This window comes from Carassius carassius, chromosome 33 (assembly GCF_963082965.1).
Source record: "Carassius carassius chromosome 33, fCarCar2.1, whole genome shotgun sequence".
Classification (NCBI taxonomy): domain Eukaryota; kingdom Metazoa; phylum Chordata; class Actinopteri; order Cypriniformes; family Cyprinidae; genus Carassius; species Carassius carassius.
In genome coordinates, this window is record NC_081787.1 from 24,525,465 (window position 1) to 24,547,243 (window position 21,779).

Here is a 21,779-nt window from a genome sequence, read left to right on the forward strand (position 1 = left end):
CCTCACAAGATTAAGGCTGTGATAGATTGGCCAAGTCCAGATTCCCGTAAGGCCCTACAGAGGTTTCTGGGATTCACCAATTTTTATCGACGTTTTATTCGTAACTTCAGCCAACTAGTCGCTCCTCCGACCGCCTTGACCTCCCCCAGAACGACGTTCAGGTGGTCCGATACAGCGGAAGCTGTATTCGCCAAACTCAAGAGCCGCTTCAATGGCTCCCATCCTCGTTGCCCCTGATCCATCACGGCAGTTCGTGGTGGAGGTCGACGCGTCAGAGGTGGGGGTAGGAGCAGTTCTTTCTCAACGTTCTGCCACAGACTATAAGGTTCACCCTTGCGCGTTTTTTTCTCATTGTTTATCACCTGCCGAACGTAATTATGACATTGGTAACCGGGAGTTGTTGGCAGTCAAGTTAGCACTGGAGGAATGGCGGCACTGGTTAGAAGGTTCAGGGGTACCTTTTATCGTTTGGACCGATCACAAGAAGCTAGAATACATTAGAACTGCTAAAAGACTCAACTCTAGGCAGGCTCGGGGGGCAACTTTTTTTTGGTCGTTTTGACTTTTCTCTTTCGTACCGCCCGGGTTCCAAGAACATCAAACCCGATTCCTTATCTCGTATTTTTGACCATTCCGAACGCCCGTCTACTCCCGAGTGTATTTTACCCGAGACATTAGTGGTTTCCACTCTCAGATGGGAGGTCGAATCGAGGGTCATGAAGGCCTTAGAAGGGGTAACGCCTCCGCCCGATTGCCCACCAAACTGGTTATTTGTGCCTGAGGAGTATCGGTCTGAAGTCATTCAGTTGGGTCATTGCTCCAGTATAGCTTGTCATCCAGGAGTCAATCGTACCAGTTTTTTGGTTAAGCAACGATTCTGGTGGCCGTTAATGGCTCGTGATATCCGTAGTTTTGTTTTGGCTTGCTCGGTTTGTGCCACTGGTAAGACGTCCAACCGACCCCCTGATGGGTTACTACAACCGCTGTCAGTCCCTTCGAGACCCTGGTCCCACATCGCGCAAGACTGTTGTTTTGAAGGTCGTGTACCGGTTCTCGAAGGCGGCTCATTTTATCGCCTTGCCCAAATTACCTTCAGCCAAGGAGACAGCAGTTGTGTCTTTCGTTTACATGGCCTCCCGATGGACATGGTCTCCGACAGGGGTCCCCAATTTGTGTCCAAATTTTGGCAAGAGTTTTGTAGATTATTGGGGGCGACGGTTAGTCTCTCTTCGGGGTTTCATCCCCAAAGCAACGGTCAATCAGAGAGAGCCAACCAAGATCTGGAGAGAGTGTTGCGATGTTTGGTTTCCAAGAATCCTTCCTCTTGGAGCCAACAACTTTCTATGGTGGAGTACGCCCATAACTCGTTACCAGTGTCAGCTACGGGCCTTACTCCGTTTGAGTGTAGTTTAGGTTACCAGCCACCAGTTTTTGCCAGTACGCAATCCGAAGTCGCGGTCCCCTCCGCTCACGCCTTCATCCAGAGGTGTCACCACACTTTGACTAGAGCCCGTGAGACTCTCCTCCAAGTGGGGGCGCGCACCAAGGCCAAGGCCGATCGCCACCGGTCAAAGCCTCCCTAATACTTCGTCAGTCAAAAAGTGTGGCTTTCTACAAAGAATATTCCTCTCCGCTCCGTCTCTAATAAGCTTGCCCCAAAATTTATTGGCCCGTTTCCTGTCACCAAGATCATTAGTCCGGTGACAGTCCGCCTCAAACTTCCTCCTACGTACAGGAGAATTCACCCCACCTTCCATGTATCCAAAATCAAACCCGTGTTTTGAGCACCTATTAAACCGCCTGTCCCGGTTCTTCCCCCGCCGCGTCTCGTAGATGGGGAACCTACTTATTTGGTTAATCATATTCTGGAATCGAAAAGGAGGGGAAGCGGATTTCAGTACCTGGTGGACTGGGAGGGTTACGGTCCGGAGGAGAGAAGTTGGGTTCCTGCTAGAGACATTCTGGATCACTCTCTGATCGATGATTACAATCGTCAGGTAAGTCCGCCAGGGAACGCCAGGAGGCGTTCTTAGGGGAGGGGGTACTGTCACGGTTCATGAATTCACTCTCTCTCTTTCGTCTAGCGTGCTGTTGTGTGTGTGTGTGTGTGTGTGTGTGTGTGTGTGTGTGGGCATGGTCACTGATCAGCGATGATCAGCAGCGCCAGCTGGTTTCAATTGTTTGTTCCTATATAAGTTCAGTAACTTGTGTTTCATGTTGTCAGATCGTTGTTTCTCCCCGGTGTGCTCCCGTGCTGTTCCTGTGTCCTTAGTTCCTGCCTAGTCTTCCTGTCTTCGTTGTTCGTTCCTGGATCGTCACTCAGCACTGGATTTACAGCTTCTTCATGAGGATTTCTCACTCACTGGGATTCAAGGGATCATCACTGGACCGAGCTCCACCACCTGTTGTCCACCGAAGTCCCTGCGTCATCTGTCCATCAGCCTTGTGTCCGCCCGCCTGTGTCTCCTGTGATCTTGCTCCTTATCTGACTCTTGTGCTGTTTGTCAATAAATACGCCTTGCGTTTACATCCTGTGTCTGTCATACGTTACACAGACAGACAGACAGATATATAGATAGATATAAAAACACAAAATAGTAAATTGTCTGTTTTATTATTATTGAATTTAGTGCAACAGTCAAAACATGACAACAACTTGAAATTAGTTCACCTAATAAAATGATACTAATCTGGTTTATGATCAACTATAACTGAGAGTTTCATATTTCATCCAACATAGACAGCTGTGAGACCCATAATGGGGGGTGCAGGTTAACAGGTTAATAATGCACTAGAAATAACCCATAGGCCTTAAAGGGTTAGTTCACCCAATAATCAAAATTATGTAATTAATAACTCACCCTTATGTCATTCCAAACCTGTGAGACCTCAGTTCATCTTCGGAACACAGTTTAAGATATTTTAGATTTAGTCAGAGAGCTAAATCTATCAATCTATCTATCAATCGGTCGGTCGGTTAGTCGGTTTATTGATTGATGGGTTGATTCGTTCTGTGAAAAAAAAAGAAAAAAAGGGGAAAAAAGAGAGAAAAGAACAGCATACATTAACATAAGGGTGAATAATGATTTCAGGATCTATGTGACATCACCACAATTTAACAGAATTTTCCCGGTTTTAATGTGGACGTTCCATTAACAAATGTCTATAACACTACGGAAGAGACAAAGGAAAGTTGCTATGAATAAACACTTGGAATGAATTCCATTAAAGCTAACTGGGGTGTCTCATCTAATATACATTCTCTTTGATCAAAGAGCCACGGAGGAGAGAGCCTCCAAGTTTTTCTTTCATTATTAGAGGCTTATGGAAATTTGCAAGGATATTGAAGGGGGAAAAACGATAATGGCTTTGCAGCTTATCCGTCATGACTTCAGACCACTTAGACTACTCCAGTTTGTTCATTTACAAAGTTTTCTGTGGTGGTTGGCACATGATCGCAGTGGTGTAATGTAACGAAGTAAAAATACTACTTAAGTATTTTTTGGGAGCATCTGTACTTTACTTGAGTTTTTATATTTCAGTCAACTTTTACTTTTACTCCACTACATTACCTAATTAAAATTTATACTTTTACCCCAATACATTTCCCATAAGTATATTCGTTATTTACTACAAAATAATCAGAACACCACAGAAAGCAGGAAAGCAGGTTTGACGAATCAGTGGTCTGTAATGTGGCTCATGTGCAAACATGTGCGCAGACAACCGCGGATAATTTAATTTTCCACTCAAGTCGAGTCTGCACTGTTTGATACAGCATCGTCTGCGATAATATGGTAAGTGTTTTTGCAATTATTTGTAATCTGACGTTATCAAGTAGGTTATATCACCAAATCACACACAGATTGAACTGTGAGTATTCCAGGCATTATAAATTGTAGACGGTAAAAATGCTTCTGTATGCATTTAATATTTATACAATTTTAATGTAGGTCTAGTTAATCTATACCACACAAGGAGTACTGTTTTTCTGCAGATGCATGAACACATTAAATAATGATTTTACAGAAGTTCAGTAAAGCAATTAGTGACTTACATTTTAGACATAATATTGCTTGTTTTTGCTAAATTTTGCTAACAAAAATAGTTTCAAACAAAGTTTACAGCATTGTTTTGCGTCTCTGAGCAATGGATGGTGTTTACTTAATGAATGAATCAGCTTTTTGAATGAATCATTTGAATAAATGATTCAGTGAATCACTCATTAACACGGTCAAATGCTTAGTTTCTGAATGAATCAGCCGTTTGAATGAATTGTTTGAATCTCAGTATATATATATGTGTGTGTGTGTGTGTGTGTGTGTGTGTGTGTGTGTATGCATGTATATATATATATATATATATATATATATATATATATATATATGTGTGTGTGTGTGTGTGTGTGTATATATATATAGATAGATAGATAGATAGATAGATAGATAGATAGATAGATAGATAGATAGATTCTTCTTTTCCATTTTGTATTTACATGTATTTTACTTTAAATAATTAAGTACATTTAAGATTAAAAAAAATATTTTTGTACTTAAGTAAATAAATATCACATACTATAAGACTTTTACTTTTAAGTAATATTCCAAACGGTGTCTTCAACTTCTACCAAAGTAATTTTCTGGTAAGATAGGTACAAATAACTTCCCAACAAAAGGTAATGATCTTGGTATGAAAGTTAATTGTGGAAAAACATGTCCCAACAGCTTTAAAGACAATGTATTTGTATTTTCTTTAATATTAAAAAGTATATATTAATTAATAAAAGTCTAGTTTTAAATCATGAATTTATAGTATTTATGTATTTATTTAGACATACATGCATATCAGTTTTACTATGAGTGTCACAACTATAATCAATTGGAGATAATCATTACAAGTAAATAGTTTTGTTTTGCTTTGTATGTCACTTTAGGACCACTAGATGAACAGTACGCCACTTTTCACCTCCCTCAACCCCCCCACTTTATTTTCTTTAGGTTATTTTCTGTTATAACTGTTAAATGCCTTAATGTCTTTAGTAGCCCTTGAGAAATACTCTTTGCGCTTCTGAAAATACATCTTTATTTATTTCCTTAGGCAGTCTTTAAAAGTGTGTCTGCCCTCCCTAATGAAGAGCCTTCTCCAGATCCATACAGAAGTATATGTGAACTTATGAATACAATATGCCATCTTTACGCCATACAGCAGAACCTGATTTTACCAAGTGAGACATGTTCCTGGGACAACATCTTTGTTGACCCTGGAATAACTTTGTGATTAACCAATCAGATTTGACAAACAAGTTTATAGTGTCATTCATGTATAATTTCCTCTGATTTTAGGTATTACTTGTGGTTAAGGTTAGGTTTAGGTGTAGGGATATGGTCAAGATTAGATTTTTGGAGTAAAATGTTGTTCCAGGGTCAACAAAATATGTTGACCTAGGAACACATCTAACTCGGCAAAATCAGGACGTGCAATCCATACATATGCCATCTTTCATTCCCACAAAATCAGCTCTTACTAAAAGTATACTCAAGTACTTCTGGGGGACAAACCTTCAATGCTGTTCTCTTGAAAGAAGAAACCCTGTTTACCAGGACAATGTTACATTAGTGGAAGAGCAGTCCACAGGTAAAAATAAAATACAAATATATTACCAATATATAATAAATAATGTATACAAAAATAAACAAATAAATTACTTAAGTAAAAATACAAGTACTAATTTTCAATAATTTGTAATAATAATAATAGTAATGATACAAATAGATAGAAAAGAATTCAAGATCTATCTATGTTATCAATGCTAAGGTCTTACTTTGGTAACTTATTGCACAGTATTTATTGATTTAATGTTATTAAGTGGATGTATAAAATATAAAAAATACAAATGTGTTCTCCTCTCATATGAAGATTAATAATACTGTATATGCAAGACAAAACAACATGGTTCAAAGTGTTTCCTTTTCCTGCTGAGCCCTGTGAACAAAGCACAGCAGCTACAGTATAAAGATATTTTAAAAAACTACATCAAGGTAACATTACTTCTCCCATAATCCCTCAGTTCTCAGTTAGAGCTGAGACTTTACAGGTCCGTCAGGCTTTCTTCATTCTGTATGGTTTGATCAACACAGTGACAGTCGCCGATGGCCACTCTCAATCACAGCCTCAGATTAACTCCTTTCATTCAATGTCCCACACTCTGCTGGACCCCACACCTCTCTGACAGACATCAGATGTGTGTTATTGCACACACACACACACACACACACACAAACAGACACACACACACACACACATGAATGCAAGATCGGGAGGGATTTCAGCTTTCTGACAGCCTGATGAATAAAGCTGTCCTTCTTTTTGCTGGTCGTGGCCTGGAGACTCCACAGTCTCCTCCCTGATGGCAGCAGACTGAAGAAGCTGTGTGACGGGTGAGAGGGAATTTGGGTGTGCTTTACGGGTGAGGCGGGTTCCATAAATGTCCTGGAGGGAGGGGAGAGAGACACCAACAATCTTCTCAGCTGCTCTCACTATGCGTTGAAGTTATGGAACCAAATGTTACAAATATGGAAAAAAAATTTAAACATTTGGATTCTTGTGGTATGACAGGCTCGTGAGCCCAATGCCTTTTCAGTTTTGCTTGACATCTGTATGCTGTTTATAATAAATGCCACTATAGCCTTATTTCTGTTCCCCTTCAGGAACTCTAGCTGCATCCGGAAATGCTATGGGAACGCCCTTCAGCATGATCGGCTCTGAATAACACGTGTAATAACACGTGACATCATAGGTGGGTGACATAGTGACCAGGAAGCTATAAAAGCACGTGTACGGTGTCCATATTAGGACATCCTCATACCTCACACATAGGAAGACAAGGCATCATGCCTCAGACTAAAAGGCTTCAGTCATTGAACAAAACGGCATCGTGCCTCAGACTGAAAAGCTTCATGTCTCAGGAAAAACAATGTCAGGTGTCAGGTCTCGTACAATTAGGCATCAGACGAAACAGCCTCAGACAAAAAGGCATCAGACATAAAGGCATCAGACGAAACAGCCTCAGACATAAAGGCATCAGACATAAAGGCATCAGACGAAACAGCCTCAGACTAAAAGGCATCAGACTAAAAGGCATCAGACTAAAAGGCATCAGACGAAACGGCATCAGACTAAAAGGCATCAGACTAAAAGGCATCAGACGAAACGGCATCAGACTAAAAGGCATCAGACGAAACGGCATCAGACATAAAGGCATCGGACGAAACGGACTCAGGTGGAGTTTGGAGGTTCGCATTGCCCCGCCCCATGTGACGTGACGTCACATGTACGCGGTTCAGATCAGATACAACAACAGCTGATGGAGGAGGTAACTCGCCATGATATATCTATTTATATATTTGCTTTCATTAAATGTTACACTTATTACATTGTATACAGAAGATAACGTGCATTTCGCGAGTTTTATTTGCACGTTTAAAAAGTTAGATGACATATTTCAACTAGCTATTAGTTTTCACTGAAAACTATAATGATAGCTAGTTGAAATATGTCATCTAACTTTTTAAACGTGCAAATAAAACTCGCGAAATGCACGTTATCTTCTGTATACAACTTAGGCTAATTCACGATCGTGAAGCTAACGCGTTTTTTCGAGCTATTAGACTGCATGATTAAAATGTGATTGTCTATGTAAATACATTTAAAAAAAAAATCAATAGCGTTAGACTCATCAAAAGCAAACATTAGGCTAACAAGGCTGGAAAGGGATGGTGACGGACGGAAGTAAGTTAATTATTTTATATTATTATGTAGGAAGGATATAATTATGGATAATATAAGTTTTTATATTTAAATGCATCTGAAATATCATCGAGAGTCCCATCTCCCCTCACCCCAAACGTCAGTCCGCTCAGTGAATATCACTATATCAACTATTTCAACCTCTGGTAATATGCTAACGTCATATTGTATTACAACGTTTTCAGGAAAGAAATATGGATAAGGTGAAGGCTTATGACAGTCTAAAACAACAACTGGATAATGGTATGTAGGCCTAATGAGCTTTTTGGAGTAATATTGAAAGATATTGTAATTATATTACTTATTTTATCATTACATGTGCATGGAATGGAATGGAAACTTTACAAATTGTATTCACTTCTGCTTTGCCTCATATGTAGATGAGTTTACTCAAAAGGGCTTTAATGCAAGAGTCAAGCACTTATTGAGTGGAGTAGAGGAACATAGTGTTGGAGAAGGAACATCAGGTATCCTGTTATTTATTTTTACATATTGGAAAACTTTTTTTTATTTAATTTTATTATATTTGTTTATTTAATTTTCTTCTAGCCTATATATTTTGTTTTTCTCTTTAACATTCCAGAGACAAGCAAAGTAAAAAATCAGAAGACATTCATGGGTAAGAAGACAAAATGTATAGCATCCTACAGAAATATTGTCACCTTTGTTAAATATGAGCAAAATAGGCCTAGTCTTTGACCTTTAAAGAGGTCATAGCATGCCATTTCATTTTTCTGATCTAAAACCTGTGGGATGACCTGATGAAGAGAGTCCATTAGACCTCTGAATCTAAGGAATGGAGGAATAGTCTCAGATACCTTGTCATGTATTCTACAGAAAATGCAGAGCTGTTATTTTGCCAAAGGGGGCATACACAAAGCATTAAAGGAAGGGACACAAATATATTTGAGCAACAAATAATTATGTCAGAATTTTTTTTTTTCAATGTAATTAAGGGTTACATATTTTGTGAATACTTTGAATAAAAGATAAAGAACACACATTTTCCCATACCCTGGTTTGCTCATATTTACCAAGGGTGCCAAGGAAAGTAAATTCAACCGTCATTATAAAACAGTTGTTTTGTTTGCCAATTCTTTCATTTAAAAATGATCGTGTAACGGAATTTTTATGTCTGTATTACAGATGCAGCACGTATTTTTACCAAAGCAAAACAGTCAATGAAACCACAGGTGAAGAAATGCCAGTTTCCCCTCCGTCAAAAAGGACAACCCCTTTTAAAGGTTAGTTGCTGCAATAATTAAGTCGGCTTTAGAAAGCCAACTTAATAATCTACTAGTTAAGCATTTGATTATTATTAAATTGGCTTGAAAAAGCCAAATTACTGAAATGCTATTTAAATTTATTATTATTATTATTTATGAGACTAAACTGTCTGACTCTAACTAGCCCTTGGGCTTTCAAGCTAGAAGCACCAAACTCTGGTCTAGCCATACATCCAAAATTCTAGCTTTTAAAACTATTTCAAACTTAATTCTGTCAAAAAACTAATTTAAACTTTCTCAAGCCAGCATCAAAGTTGGTCTTGTCAAATGTTACTATGTAGTTATAACCATTGTGTCTCATGTTACAAGATAAAAATGACTCCCATGGAGTGGAAACCAAGAACTGCGAAAAGACCAGGCAGATATCAAAAAACCCCACCACGGATGATTGTCACAGGCACTGAGGGGTATGATGAGCTCCTAAAACTTGGCCAGGAAACCTTTTGGCCAGATAAAGAGAGAGAGGGGAGTGTATTTACCCTCTGTCAGGCAGATGGGACGCGGTGGACGAAGGAACAGTTCAATCAGGAATTTGGATCCGTGGCAGAGATCCCAACCCTCTGGAAGCGAACATTTTACATTGGATGTAGAGAAATGGGTATCATAATGTTCAAATTGCATGTCATGTATGTTATAAACTTGCTCTTGTCTTAATACAATACCAATTTCATGTTGTATCTACAGATTTAATTTGCCTTGATGAAGCCAGCTCAATATCAGGTATGTACTGTACGTTTTGATGACATTTTAAATACCATGGATGTTTTGTAATACATAATAGTTGTTCATTGATTATAATGTTTAGTATGTGTTCCATTTATTTATGTATTGCTCCCTTTTTTCCAAGAAATTGATGAAAGTGAAATGGACTCATTTGAAATGGTAACTTCAGTTTACTGATTTATATTTTTAAATAAAGTCTTACTGAAATATTACTGTTGAATATTTGGATGTTTAGATAAGATTGATCGATATTAATGGTTGTTTGTTTGTAGGATTTACAACCAAAGGGATCCAGATTTTTAGGAAGACCTGCAGACCAAAATGTAGTGAGGTGCATAGGTTCAGGTCAATGTGCTGGGAGATCAGAACGCACTGATTCAGTTCCAGGTTCATAAACATAATTAATTAATTAATTCCTTTATTCATTCCTTCCTTCTTTCCTCCCTTTATTCATTAATTCCTTTATCAGATGCAGTGAAAGAAACATGAAACCTTCACCCATTAATCCAAATTTAGAATCAGATGCAGAGAGATTCATTAGTGCTGATAAATCCTTAAAGGATTAAAATTAAAATTTGATGTAAATTACAGCTTATAGTAGCAATGGCTGTCCAGCTCCAGAAAAGACCAAAAGTATTCCATGTGTATTGTACACTAGATTTCAAGTCTTGTGAATAGGCCATGTGATAGGTTTTAGTGGGGAACAGAATGTCAATCATAAATATCAGAATTTGATTGATTTTTCAGAGCAATGTGCAAGTGGCTACACACCTCCAGAACTTGTTGCAGAGAAACCCATGCAAGAAGGCATAGGATCTGTAGATAAAGACAGTTGTCCACAAAATCAAGTGTGTTATGTGTCGTCCAATGTTGTCACCATATTACCGTCATGTAAGTAATATTGCAAACCATTACATACATGTTTGCAGAATTTCTTTATTCTTCTTTTTTTTGTAAATTAGAATTGTAGTGGATAGGTTATTTAATGTTAAATGCATTTAATTATATACATTTTCAATCTCAACTTGATTACATATAGTATATGTTCCGAGGCTGCCATATGTGGATGAGTCCCTAATCCGTTACAATGAAGAGAACCTGTTGGGTGAAGGTGCATTTGGAAAAGTATATAGAGGTTATTTTCAGGGCACCCCAGCTGCCATAAAAAAGATTCTGTGGACAGCAGGACTTCCAGACCAAGATATCCAGCATGAGATTCTCGTCTCACTGTAAGATTAATTCTCATCATCAATTAAAGATTAATTTTTTATTTAACTCTTATATAATAATTAACAGTTGGGGAAAATGGTAAAGTTTGGAACAACAACTTAATGATTTTTTACTGTGTGTAACTTACTGTTTTCATTTTTGTAACAGTTTGGCTGTGCGTAAGTGTTTTGATCCTTTAATTAATGACTTTTACACTTCGTTTTTTACACTTTCGTATTTTATAGGCGACTGAGCCATCCCAATATTGTTCGACTCATGGCTGCAGCCCGTACGGACAATGCCTTCCTGCTGGCCAATGAGTATATACATGGTACAACCCTGGCTGATGCACTACACAATGACAATTCTTGTGTTAAGGTAAAAAAATATATATATATTCTTCTTGTCAAACAAATGTCAAATCAACTAAGCATAACAAGAGGGAGGGATATCTGTACTCTGTTACCTTATTTTCTTTAATTAATTAAACCCCCGGTTTCACAGACAAGGCTTAAGATAGTCCCGGACTAAAAGTCTTAAAGCATTTTTGAGCTGTTTTAACGGAAAGTAACTTGCACTGACAGATCTTAAAATATATCAGTGCCATTGTTTTGTCTCAAGATGCAGACCAGTAATTTTTTTTAAACTGAGTCTTATTTATAAAAGCTACTTCAATGTCCTAATTGACCTAAGGTCTCATCCTGGCTTAATCTAAGCCCTGTTTGTTAAACCAGGCCCAAACGTAGCAGAGTTAGTAATTATGCCATCTTTATTATGCATAGGCAACAGTTATTTCTAAATAACTTTGTCATAGCCGATTACATATCCACCTGCTGGTTCTGATCTCGTAATAACACCTTGCTTAAAGGTGCTCTAAGTGATGTCACACATTTTTTAGGCCAGTTTTTTTTTTTGTCACTTACAGCAAACATCTCCTCACTATCTGCAAGCTGCCTGTCCCCTGAACACACTGTAAAAAAAACAGGGTCTCTGTAGATAGCCCAGGCTTCACAAACAGCAACAAAAACAAACTGGGCTCACCCGCACCACGAAACATAACAAATTGCTCCAGCCAATAACCCACAAGAATGATTTGGGGGTGGGGGTTTGGGGGGTTAGTGTGGAGATGAGGAGGAGGGAGGGTCTAGCTAGCCTCCGTTTTGTTTGACAATACTTCAAACGTCAACAATAAGTGACGTCACCCAACATCACTTAGACTAGAGCACCTTTAATTGTAAAACAATAACATATGTAAAGCAAACCAAGGGAGACAACATAACCTTTTACAAAATTGTCTCTGTATGTTGTAGTTTGAATTTTGGTCAATTTTTTTGTGATGGTTTTGCTGTTTTGTATGTGTATCTCTCTTCAGTGAAATGTAAAACCCTTTCATAAGTTTGTAATTTCAATTTGTGTTGTATTTTTTGTTAGCTTGAAGGAGATGACAACTATTTTGTTGCCCTGGACATCTCAATTTGTATCTCATTTTGGTAATGTAATATATATATATATATATATATATATATATATATATATATATATATATATATAAAAATAAAAAATCTACTAGTTACAAACAAAAATATTTAAACCAATTTTGTTACTCTAAACAGATCGACCAGTTCTCAAAAAAGGCTGTACTGACAGACTGGGGCCTTGCCAACATCAGAGACACTGTTGTTCTGCGACAAGGAAGCAGACTTACTGGAGGAAGAATAGGTCCAATGGGTGGAACCTTTCTTTATATGGCCCCAGAATGTCTGGCCGAATTCGAACAGGCTTCCAGAGGTTCAGACATCTGGTCTCTTGGAGCAACTTACCTGGAGGTTTTCACAAAATCAGTGCCATGGACAGTAAAAAACCAAAGACAGTTGTGCAGTCTAATGGCAACAAAGGTGCCGCCACATGCTTTGTAACATTTACACGAAAAGTACAGGTTTATTGATACAATGTTGCACTATGAAGTAGCATCAAGACCTGAAGCTTCTGCTGTGGTGCTTTCCATAAAAACAGTGGAGGGGCCAGATTTAAAGAGCCGTTATGGTTACGAATGGTAAATGTAATGGTTTGTCACAACCAAACATAGGTTAGACTTTCCCTCAGTTACTGTACATGGACAATGTAACATTTTTTTTTTCAGTTTGTACTAAAAATACCATTGTTGGTAAAATGTCTAAATTTTTTTCAGTTTGTACTAAAAATACCATTGTTGGTAAAATGTTTACATTTTTTTCAGTTTGTACTAAAATACCATTGTTGGTAAAATGTTTACATTTTTTTCAGTTTGTACTAAAAATACCATTGTTGGTGAAATGTTTACATTTATAAGCATAGTCATTATCTCTCTAACACTGTTGGTTTGAACCACCTTTAAACATTAAAACTACTTTACTTACTCTACTTTAGGTAGTGAGTGTAGGAGAATATACAAAACTTAACACAAAATTCCATGTTATGTTCTTGTTGTCAGTTTAATCAATAATGTTTCGATGTGAAACACCAATACATTATACTTAACTGTACAACAAATGTTATGCAACTCACTTGACTTGCCTTCACTGTCAAAACAACAAAAAGCTTTTAAAGCTTTAACTGAACAAGCATTTGTTTTACTATTTGTTTGAAATTCATGTCCACATCATTAAAAGTGTTTTACATCCTTGTAGCATTTTTTTATTCATTTGGCATCTATATGTGAATCTGGTTTGATAAGCAGTTACGAAGTCCATAACTCATTGGCCAGTAGCTGGTATATTTCATTAGCCTCTGCAAATGTGGATGGAATGGAAATGCCTCTTGTTTCAAGGACTGTGGTGAATTTCTCGACCATCATGAGATAAGCTGCAAGAGACCCATCTGGTGATGATGGGAAGTTTGTATCATGAAGAATAGCCTTAGATATTGTTCGGAATGCTTCGTTTGCCACCAACAAAGGCTCATCTTCACCACAAACAAGCTGTTCTGCATACTGCAGGAGGTCATCATCTACTTTGCAGAGCATATCTGCAAATCCTGCAGGAAGATACAAATTCCTTTGTTAAGTTGCTGCTGCTTTTCTAAACCATTTTAATTTAGATAAAATGCATACCTTCGGGTGGGGAAAAAAAGAGAAGGTCTGGTTTCCCAAATGGACCTGGAACATTCCTTTGCATGCGAATGTCATGAGTGTTCCACAGTGTTTGCTCTAGGTCCAGCTCTCTCTCAAGAAGGGGAAGGTGTGTATATTGCAGGCAATTTCTGTAGGTTAGCAGCATGTATTATTTATTTTTTTCATAAAGTATAAGCAGATACATGAGGGCTGACAACAAATTTTAACTTACATGTTTACAGGATTGTCCAAATCGAGCATGCCAGACTGCATCATGGCCTAAAAATGCAAATTTTAATAAAGGTAAATAAATTACTAAAATGTTTTCATTTGCAGCAATAAGCATTTGCCATAATTCCAGTTCATAGACAAAAAGTTCACCTCAAATGTCACCTGCCCTTTTTTGATCCATGTTTTCTTCAGCATACTGTTGAAGCATTCAGCTCGCTGATAAAACAAAATATTAAATGTTAATTCTTGTGACAAGAAAATATATTTTATCTGCATTTATGCTCACATACCTGATTATGTACCGATGTCCCCACTCTGAAGGAATCTCTTCCTTGATCACTAGACTCCCGGAAGTGAAATGCCACTTGCATCTGTCCGACGAGAAGATTTTCCTTCCCTCTGTCTGCTCTTATGAATCGTGGGCAACCTATAGTAAATGCAGACATTCCTTTGCATGCGAATGTCATGAGTGTTCCACAGTGTTTGCTCTAGGTCCAGCTCTCTCTCAAGAAGGGGAAGGTGTGTATATTGCAGGCAATTTCTGTAGGTTAGCAGCATGTATTATTTATTTTTTTCATAAAGTATAAGCAGATACATGAGGGCTGACAACAAATTTTAACTTACATGTTTACAGGATTGTCCAAATCGAGCATGCCAGACTGCATCATGGCCTAAAAATGCAAATTTTAATAAAGGTAAATAAATTACTAAAATGTTTTCATTTGCAGCAATAAGCATTTGCCATAATTCCAGTTCATAGACAAAAAGTTCACCTCAAATGTCACCTGCCCTTTTTTGATCCATGTTTTCTTCAGCATACTGTTGAAGCATTCAGCTCGCTGATAAAACAAAATATTAAATGTTAATTCTTGTGACAAGAAAATATATTTTATCTGCATTTATGCTCACATACCTGATTATGTACCGATGTCCCCACTCTGAAGGAATCTCTTCCTTGATCACTAGACTCCCGGAAGTGAAATGCCACTTGCATCTGTCCGACGAGAAGATTTTCCTTCCCTCTGTCTGCTCTTATGAATCGTGGGCAACCTATAGTAAATTAAAGTAATATTTTTAATATTGTGAACAAATATGAGAAGCCTCTCCTATCATGACTATTGTAACATCAACTATACGTACCACTGTGTTCCTGAATGGCATCAAAGAAGTACCTTGTAATGAAGGTTTGCTGTCGGTTAGAAGTGCCAGCCTTAAGCCAAATAATTTTCCTAGAAAATCTATGAAGAGAATAGCAAGTACATTAACAAAGAAAAAAAAAACTATAGACTTGTTTTTACCAAACAAAGTAACAAATTAGACTACATCTCAGAGGCTAAAATTACAAAAAAGGCAATGCAATTTGTTAAATGTACCCATCAATACCAAGATGTACCCAGATTCCAAAGAATTTCAATTTGTAATTTCCTATAACAAATAATAAAATATGTATCACAATAAATATCTATTATTCAATCAAAACATCATTCAGAAAACTTGGAAGAATTAGTTCATGCTTCACTTCACTTTTATAATACGGATTTTAAATGACATTGGGAAGAGAGTTTCGCTTAACTATCCCTTTACTAATATCTGTATATATTATTCATATTTAATAATATTTACCATCAATATGCCAAGTGTAATTTGGTCCACGGCTGAAGTAGTTCCTACGTTCAATTCTTTTTTTCCCAGGACATCTATTAAGAAGACCACTACCATCAAGTTCTCTCATTATTAGAGCCACATCATTCCTAGAGAAATAACAGAGAAAGTAACATATTAAATGATGTTTTATTAATATAGTTTGGGAGGAGCACGTTCAGATAATTAACACAAGTGGAGAGCACTCAGCAATCAATGATATAGGTATATTTCAGCAGTCTATACGTCTAGTCCTAACCATTTACATACCCCCTGTAATTGTATATAAGTGTGAACTCATGAAGTGTTTAATAAAAAACACAATCTTGACCACATCTAAAAAAGTAGGGTTATTATATTGGTACCTGTAGCAAGGCTGGATTCCTCTGACATCACGAACCCGTTTGTGCATTGCACGGATTCCTTGACAAGGTGACCAGTGCCTCAGTTCACTCTAAATAAATATTATTTGGATCATTATTACCAGTATGGGAGAGACTTTTTCCTGCAGAGGTTAGTTTCTACTCCACTTAATATCCCCCTTTATTCAACAAACCAAGGTATTTGAGTTTTCATAGAAATTACAGTTGTCCAGTTGAAGGAAAACTCTTGATAATACTATCAATGAGGGTTTTCTTAACCTAAGGCAGTTTGTTGCTGCAGGTGCTTTGTAAAATGATTGGAACTGAAATCTGAAGTTAAGTGGCTTTCCAGGAGCAGGGACACTAAGGAACACTGCTTTAAGACATTACCATCACAGCTTGGCGAATTTCATTATGGGGCCTTTCAAAACTCTGTTTCAAACCAAGTGATTTAAGTAATCTTCTTAGATGCCTTTCACTGCAAGATAAATAATACAATGCTGTAATAAATTTTCATGTGTATTGGGTATATTTAATATCAGTATTATCAAAGCAGTACTGAGCACTGCAGTTCGATTAACATTAACTAAGCATAAAGATTACCTGATTTTGTATCCAGAAGCACCAAGAAAAGAGCACATTTCTCTTTGTTTGAAGCCACGGTCAAAAAGACACTTTATCATTTCATCTACAAATAAATTAAGGCACATTACGTAGCCTAAGTTTTTTTCATTCTGAAGTAAGTTTCAACATTCATTCTGTAGTTAAGCAAACAGAACATGATAGTAGCCTATACCATTTAGCAAGTAAAACATAATATATTTAGTTAGACACACAAAACAAGTTAAATGCAGGATACTTATCTCTGTGTCCATTCTTGATTGACTGAAACACACAAATATGTAGTTTAAAACTGAACCAGGCAAAATCATTTTAATTCAACAACTGTTAGTTTTAGACTATACAGTTAGATTAAAAATTAGAATAAGATTTCAGTCTAATAGCTCGAAAGAATGCGTCTTCACAATCGTGAAAACTATCAATAGTTTGCATCATACAAGCTAGCTAGTTGAAATATGTCATCTAACTTTTTAAACGTGCAAATAAAACTCGCGAAATGCACGTTATCTTCTGTATACAATGTAATAAGTGTAACATTTAATGAAAGCAAATATATAAATAGATATATCATGGCGAGTTACCTCCTCCATCAGCTGTTGTTGTATCTGATCTGAACCGCGTACATGTGACGTCACGTCACATGGGGCGGGGCAATGCGAACCTCCAAACTCCACCTGAGTCCGTTTCGTCCGATGCCTTTTTGTCTGATGCCTTTTAGTCTGATGCCGTTTCGTCTGATGCCGTTTCGTCTGATGCCGTTTCGTCTGATGCCTTTTAGTCTGATGCCTTTTAGTCTGATGCCTTTATGTCTGATGCCTTTATGTCTGAGGCTGTTTCGTCTGATGCTGTTTCGTCTGATGCCTTTATGTCTGATGCCTTTATGTCTGAGGCTGTTTCGTCTGATGCCTTTATGTCTGATGCCTTTTTGTCTGAGGCTGTTTCGTCTGATGCCTAATTGTACGAGACCTGACACCTGACATTGTTTTTCCTGAGACATGAAGCTTTTCAGTCTGAGGCACGATGCCGTTTTGTTCAATGACTGAAGCCTTTTAGTCTGAGGCATGATGCCTTGTCTTCCTATGTGTGAGGTATGAGGATGTCCTAATATGGACACCGTACACGTGAGATGGACTGAGCATCAGCTTTCTGTCATTCAGCAAAGCTCTGTGTGTGTTTCAGTAACCATTACATGTCTGTTAGTCTTATTTACTGTTGTTTATCATACAAAAGTTACACAGTCACAACATGGCTAAAAAGGCTGATAGTAAGACAAAACATTTGGGCGAAAGTGGATCGCGTTTCAAGCTCCCTGCTCATGCTACATCACGAGCTTGGATACACACAGTTTATGCATGGTCTGCTTGGGAGCAGAGCATGCAGAGTTGGCTCTCTAGAGAGCTGTCCACATTGCAAGCAGCTTCCCCTGCATATGCTTCACTCTCAGAATGCTCTCTTTAAGGAGGGACCCTTCACGAGCGTTCCTCACGGTGCTGGCCCCGTTTCCGCCGAGGCAGAGTGGCAGCTGCACTTGTGGGGTTTGAAGTTGGATCTGGTGGAAGGAATGCAGAAGGGCGATTCCCTATCTTCTTCCTCACCTGCCAGATCCAGCGTTCACCCCCCGGGAAGCAGGTGATTCGCCCTCTCAGTCACCACAGTATGAGGAGTTGTTGGAGGTGGTAACTCGTGTGGTAACCAAGTAAAACATCGATTGGCCCGCCAAGAAAAAAGCAGAAACACATAAGAGTAAACTAGCCCTTGTGCATTGTTCAAATTCACTACCCTTTCATTATGTTCGGGATGAAAACATCCACTCAATTAAACTGCTGTAAAAATTTATCAGATTCATATTTTTTTTCCATTTTTTTTGCATAAATCTGTTAATCAACTTCAGTCCTTATCAAAACTACCAAATGTTTTTTAAAAAATTCAAGATTTTAACTCTTTAATTGCCAAGTTCAGTGATGTCACTGATTTGGGGGAAAAACGCACAAAATGACTTATTTTCAATATAAAAGTAATTGTGGCTGGAATTTTTTTTTTTACTTTTTATAACAGTCTTGGGCATGTTAAAGATTAGTAGCAACATTGGCATTGATGCAATTTTAGTTTTTTTGCAGCATTAGATTAAATTTTTTTCTCCCTCATTTACTGTTCGTGGCTGTTTTTGAATTTTGAATTTGCCCACAGTGTACCGTTGAGTTTTTGAAAAATTTCAAAGCATTTTCCCAAAATATGGGTCACAATAAGATTTGTCACCAAAAATCATTCCATTAGCTCAAACACAGAGAAAGTTGTGGCCAAAATAAGACTCAACTTTACCCCCTAGTGGACGAAAACTTCCCCAACAATGCCTAAGGGCTAGATGAGCGTTTTTTTTTTAAAAACTTGGCCACCACCTCCACGTCGGAGCCTGCCTTTTTTGCCGAGGTGTGGAGATTTTGGGCTAAACCATTCTCGGCCCATTTATTCGTCCCCGCCTCTGAATATTATGGGAATGTGTTATGGTTAGATGAGCATGGTTACAGATCGATGCCCCTGGTAGAACAGATGCTCGCGAGCTATCTGTCTCACGACGGGGCATCATCATTAAAGGCTCCGTTCTTGCCCTCCAAGCCGCTGCAAATTACTTTTCAGCGCTGGTTGGCAAGGGGTTCGCAGCAGCAGGTCAGATTAGTGCATGTCTGCATACGATGGCTGTGCTGCAGGCATACCAGGCTGATCTGCTAAAAGAGCTAGATGAAGGTGAGGAAGTTATAGAGGAAAATATTTCTGAGCTGAAGAAAACCGCTGATTTAGCCCTCCGCACCACCAAGGAGACCGCCCGCGCAATTGGGCTGTCCATGGCAGCTCTGGTAGCAGCAGAAAAAAATCTATGGTTGACGCTGTCAGATTTAAAAGAGGTGCAAAATTGAGTATCGCCTCTCATGCTCCCCCGCAGCTGGACAGAGGGGTCAGTGGCGCTCTAAGCCAGCGGCTTCCAAGATGAAGCCCGATCTGAGGGTTGTGCTTCAGTCCAGGAAGCCCACAACAAAGTGGTCCTGACAACCAACATCAAGGACCGCTGAGGGTGACCCCTACTGGGAAAGAGTGGGGTGCACTGCATTACACGGTGTCTGTGTCTCCTCAGAGCCCTCAACAGCAGCTAGTTCAGTTGTTTCCTGTCGGTCCTCCATTTCAGGGCACCGAGCTAGCAGCTCAAAGTACATCAGATACCAGTCTCGAGAGACTGGTTCCCTTAGTAGACTATTTAGCAGCGTGGAAACTACTGCCAAATGTGTCTCGTTGGGTCCTGCAGACTTTAGAAAAAGGTTATCACATTCAATTCAGCGCTCCGCCACCACCTTTCAATGGGGTCTTTCCTACACTAGTGGAGACCGAGCAGGGTCGGATATTGGAACAAGTAGTAAACACTCTCTTGTGGAAGGAGGCCATCGAGGTGGTCCCTCCTCACGACAGAGAGTCCGGGTTCTACTGCTGATACTTTATAGTTCCAAAGTAGGATGGGGGTTTTAGATCTGTGTCAGTTAAACTGCTCAGTCTTGCAACTGAAGTTTGAGAAGCTCACTATCATGCAGGTCATGTCTCAGATCAGGTCCGAGGACTGGTTTGTCGGGATATATCTAAAAGATGCTTACTTTCATATCTCCATCCTTCCCAATCACAGGAAGTTCCTAAGTTTTGCTTTCAGGGGCGAAGCTTACCAGTATTGAGTTCTTCCTTTTGGCCTAGCACTCTCACCCCAAACCTTTAAGAAGTGTGTGGATGCTTCACAGGCTCCATTGCGACTCCAGGGCATCCACATTCTAGATTATATCGACAATAGGTTGATTTTGGCTCAATCAGAGCAGATGGTTGGTCGACATCAAGATGTCGTTCTTGCCCATATGAGAAAGTTGGGGTTAAGATTAAACGCCAAGAAAAGTGTGCTTTCTCCATTACAGAGGACCACTTATCTGGTCTGTGGAGTGGTCACCATCTGACATGGCATATCTACTGTCTCTACTGGTGCGCTCCAACAATACAGCAGTGGTCTCTTATATCAACCACGAAAGAGGTCTGCGTTCGCAACCCCTGTACAAGCTGGCATGCCAGATCCTTGTGTGGTCCCAGGGCAAACTCCTTTCGCTAAGAGCAGTACATATTCCTGGGCATATGAATATGGGAGCAGACATCCTGTCGAGGCAGGTGCTGAGGCCCGGGAATGGAGGCTTCACCCTGAGGTGGTGAAGTAGATATGGACAATATTTGGTCAGGCTCAGGTGGATCTGTTAGCGACTCAGATGACGTCACACTGTCTACTTTGGTTCTCTCTAGTTCATCCAGCTCCTCTGGGACTGGATGCTATGGTACAGACTTGGCCGAGGCTTTGTCTGTACGCTTTCCCCCGATCGCTGGAATCAGGTCAGTCTTCTATTAGTAGCCCTGTTCTGCCCGGGCCAAATATGGTTCTCGGATCTGATTTCTCTCCTCAATGGTGCTCCATGCAAGATTCCCATCAGGAGAGATCTCCTCTCACAGTCGGAGGGCACGTTATTCCACCCCCACCCGGGGCTATAGAAGTTATGGGTGTGCCCCTGATGGGGCACATCTCATATCTTATGTTCTCTTAACAGAGGTTGTTGAAACCATCCTCCAATCCAGAGCTCCCTCAATGAGGAAATTGTATGCCTTGAAGTGGAAACTTTTCATTTCATTTTCATGGAAACCACCAATTTGACCCAGTCAACTGCCCAGTTGGTATAGTGCTGGAATTCCTGCAGTCCCGTTTCTCCATAGGGTTGACCCACTCCAGCTTCCTTTCGAGCCTATTGA

The 21,779-nt window shown here is 39.1% G+C and overlaps 1 long non-coding RNA gene across 2 annotated transcripts; it reads right to left on the reverse strand.

Annotated features, from left to right (window-relative positions):
- Positions 1-14,946: 14,946 nt before the first annotated feature.
- Positions 14,947-16,439, reverse strand: LOC132114336 (uncharacterized). 2 transcript variants are annotated; one of them, XR_009425291.1, is made up of 4 exons: positions 16,350-16,439; positions 15,967-16,094; positions 15,257-15,337; positions 14,947-15,014 (listed from the first exon to the last, which is right to left on the reverse strand). It is a non-coding gene; the product is annotated as an uncharacterized LOC132114336 (long non-coding RNA). The 2 variants fall into 2 exon arrangements; XR_009425292.1 differs by lacking the exon at positions 16,350-16,439 and having other exon boundaries at positions 15,967-16,106.
- Positions 16,440-21,779: the final 5,340 nt, after the last annotated feature.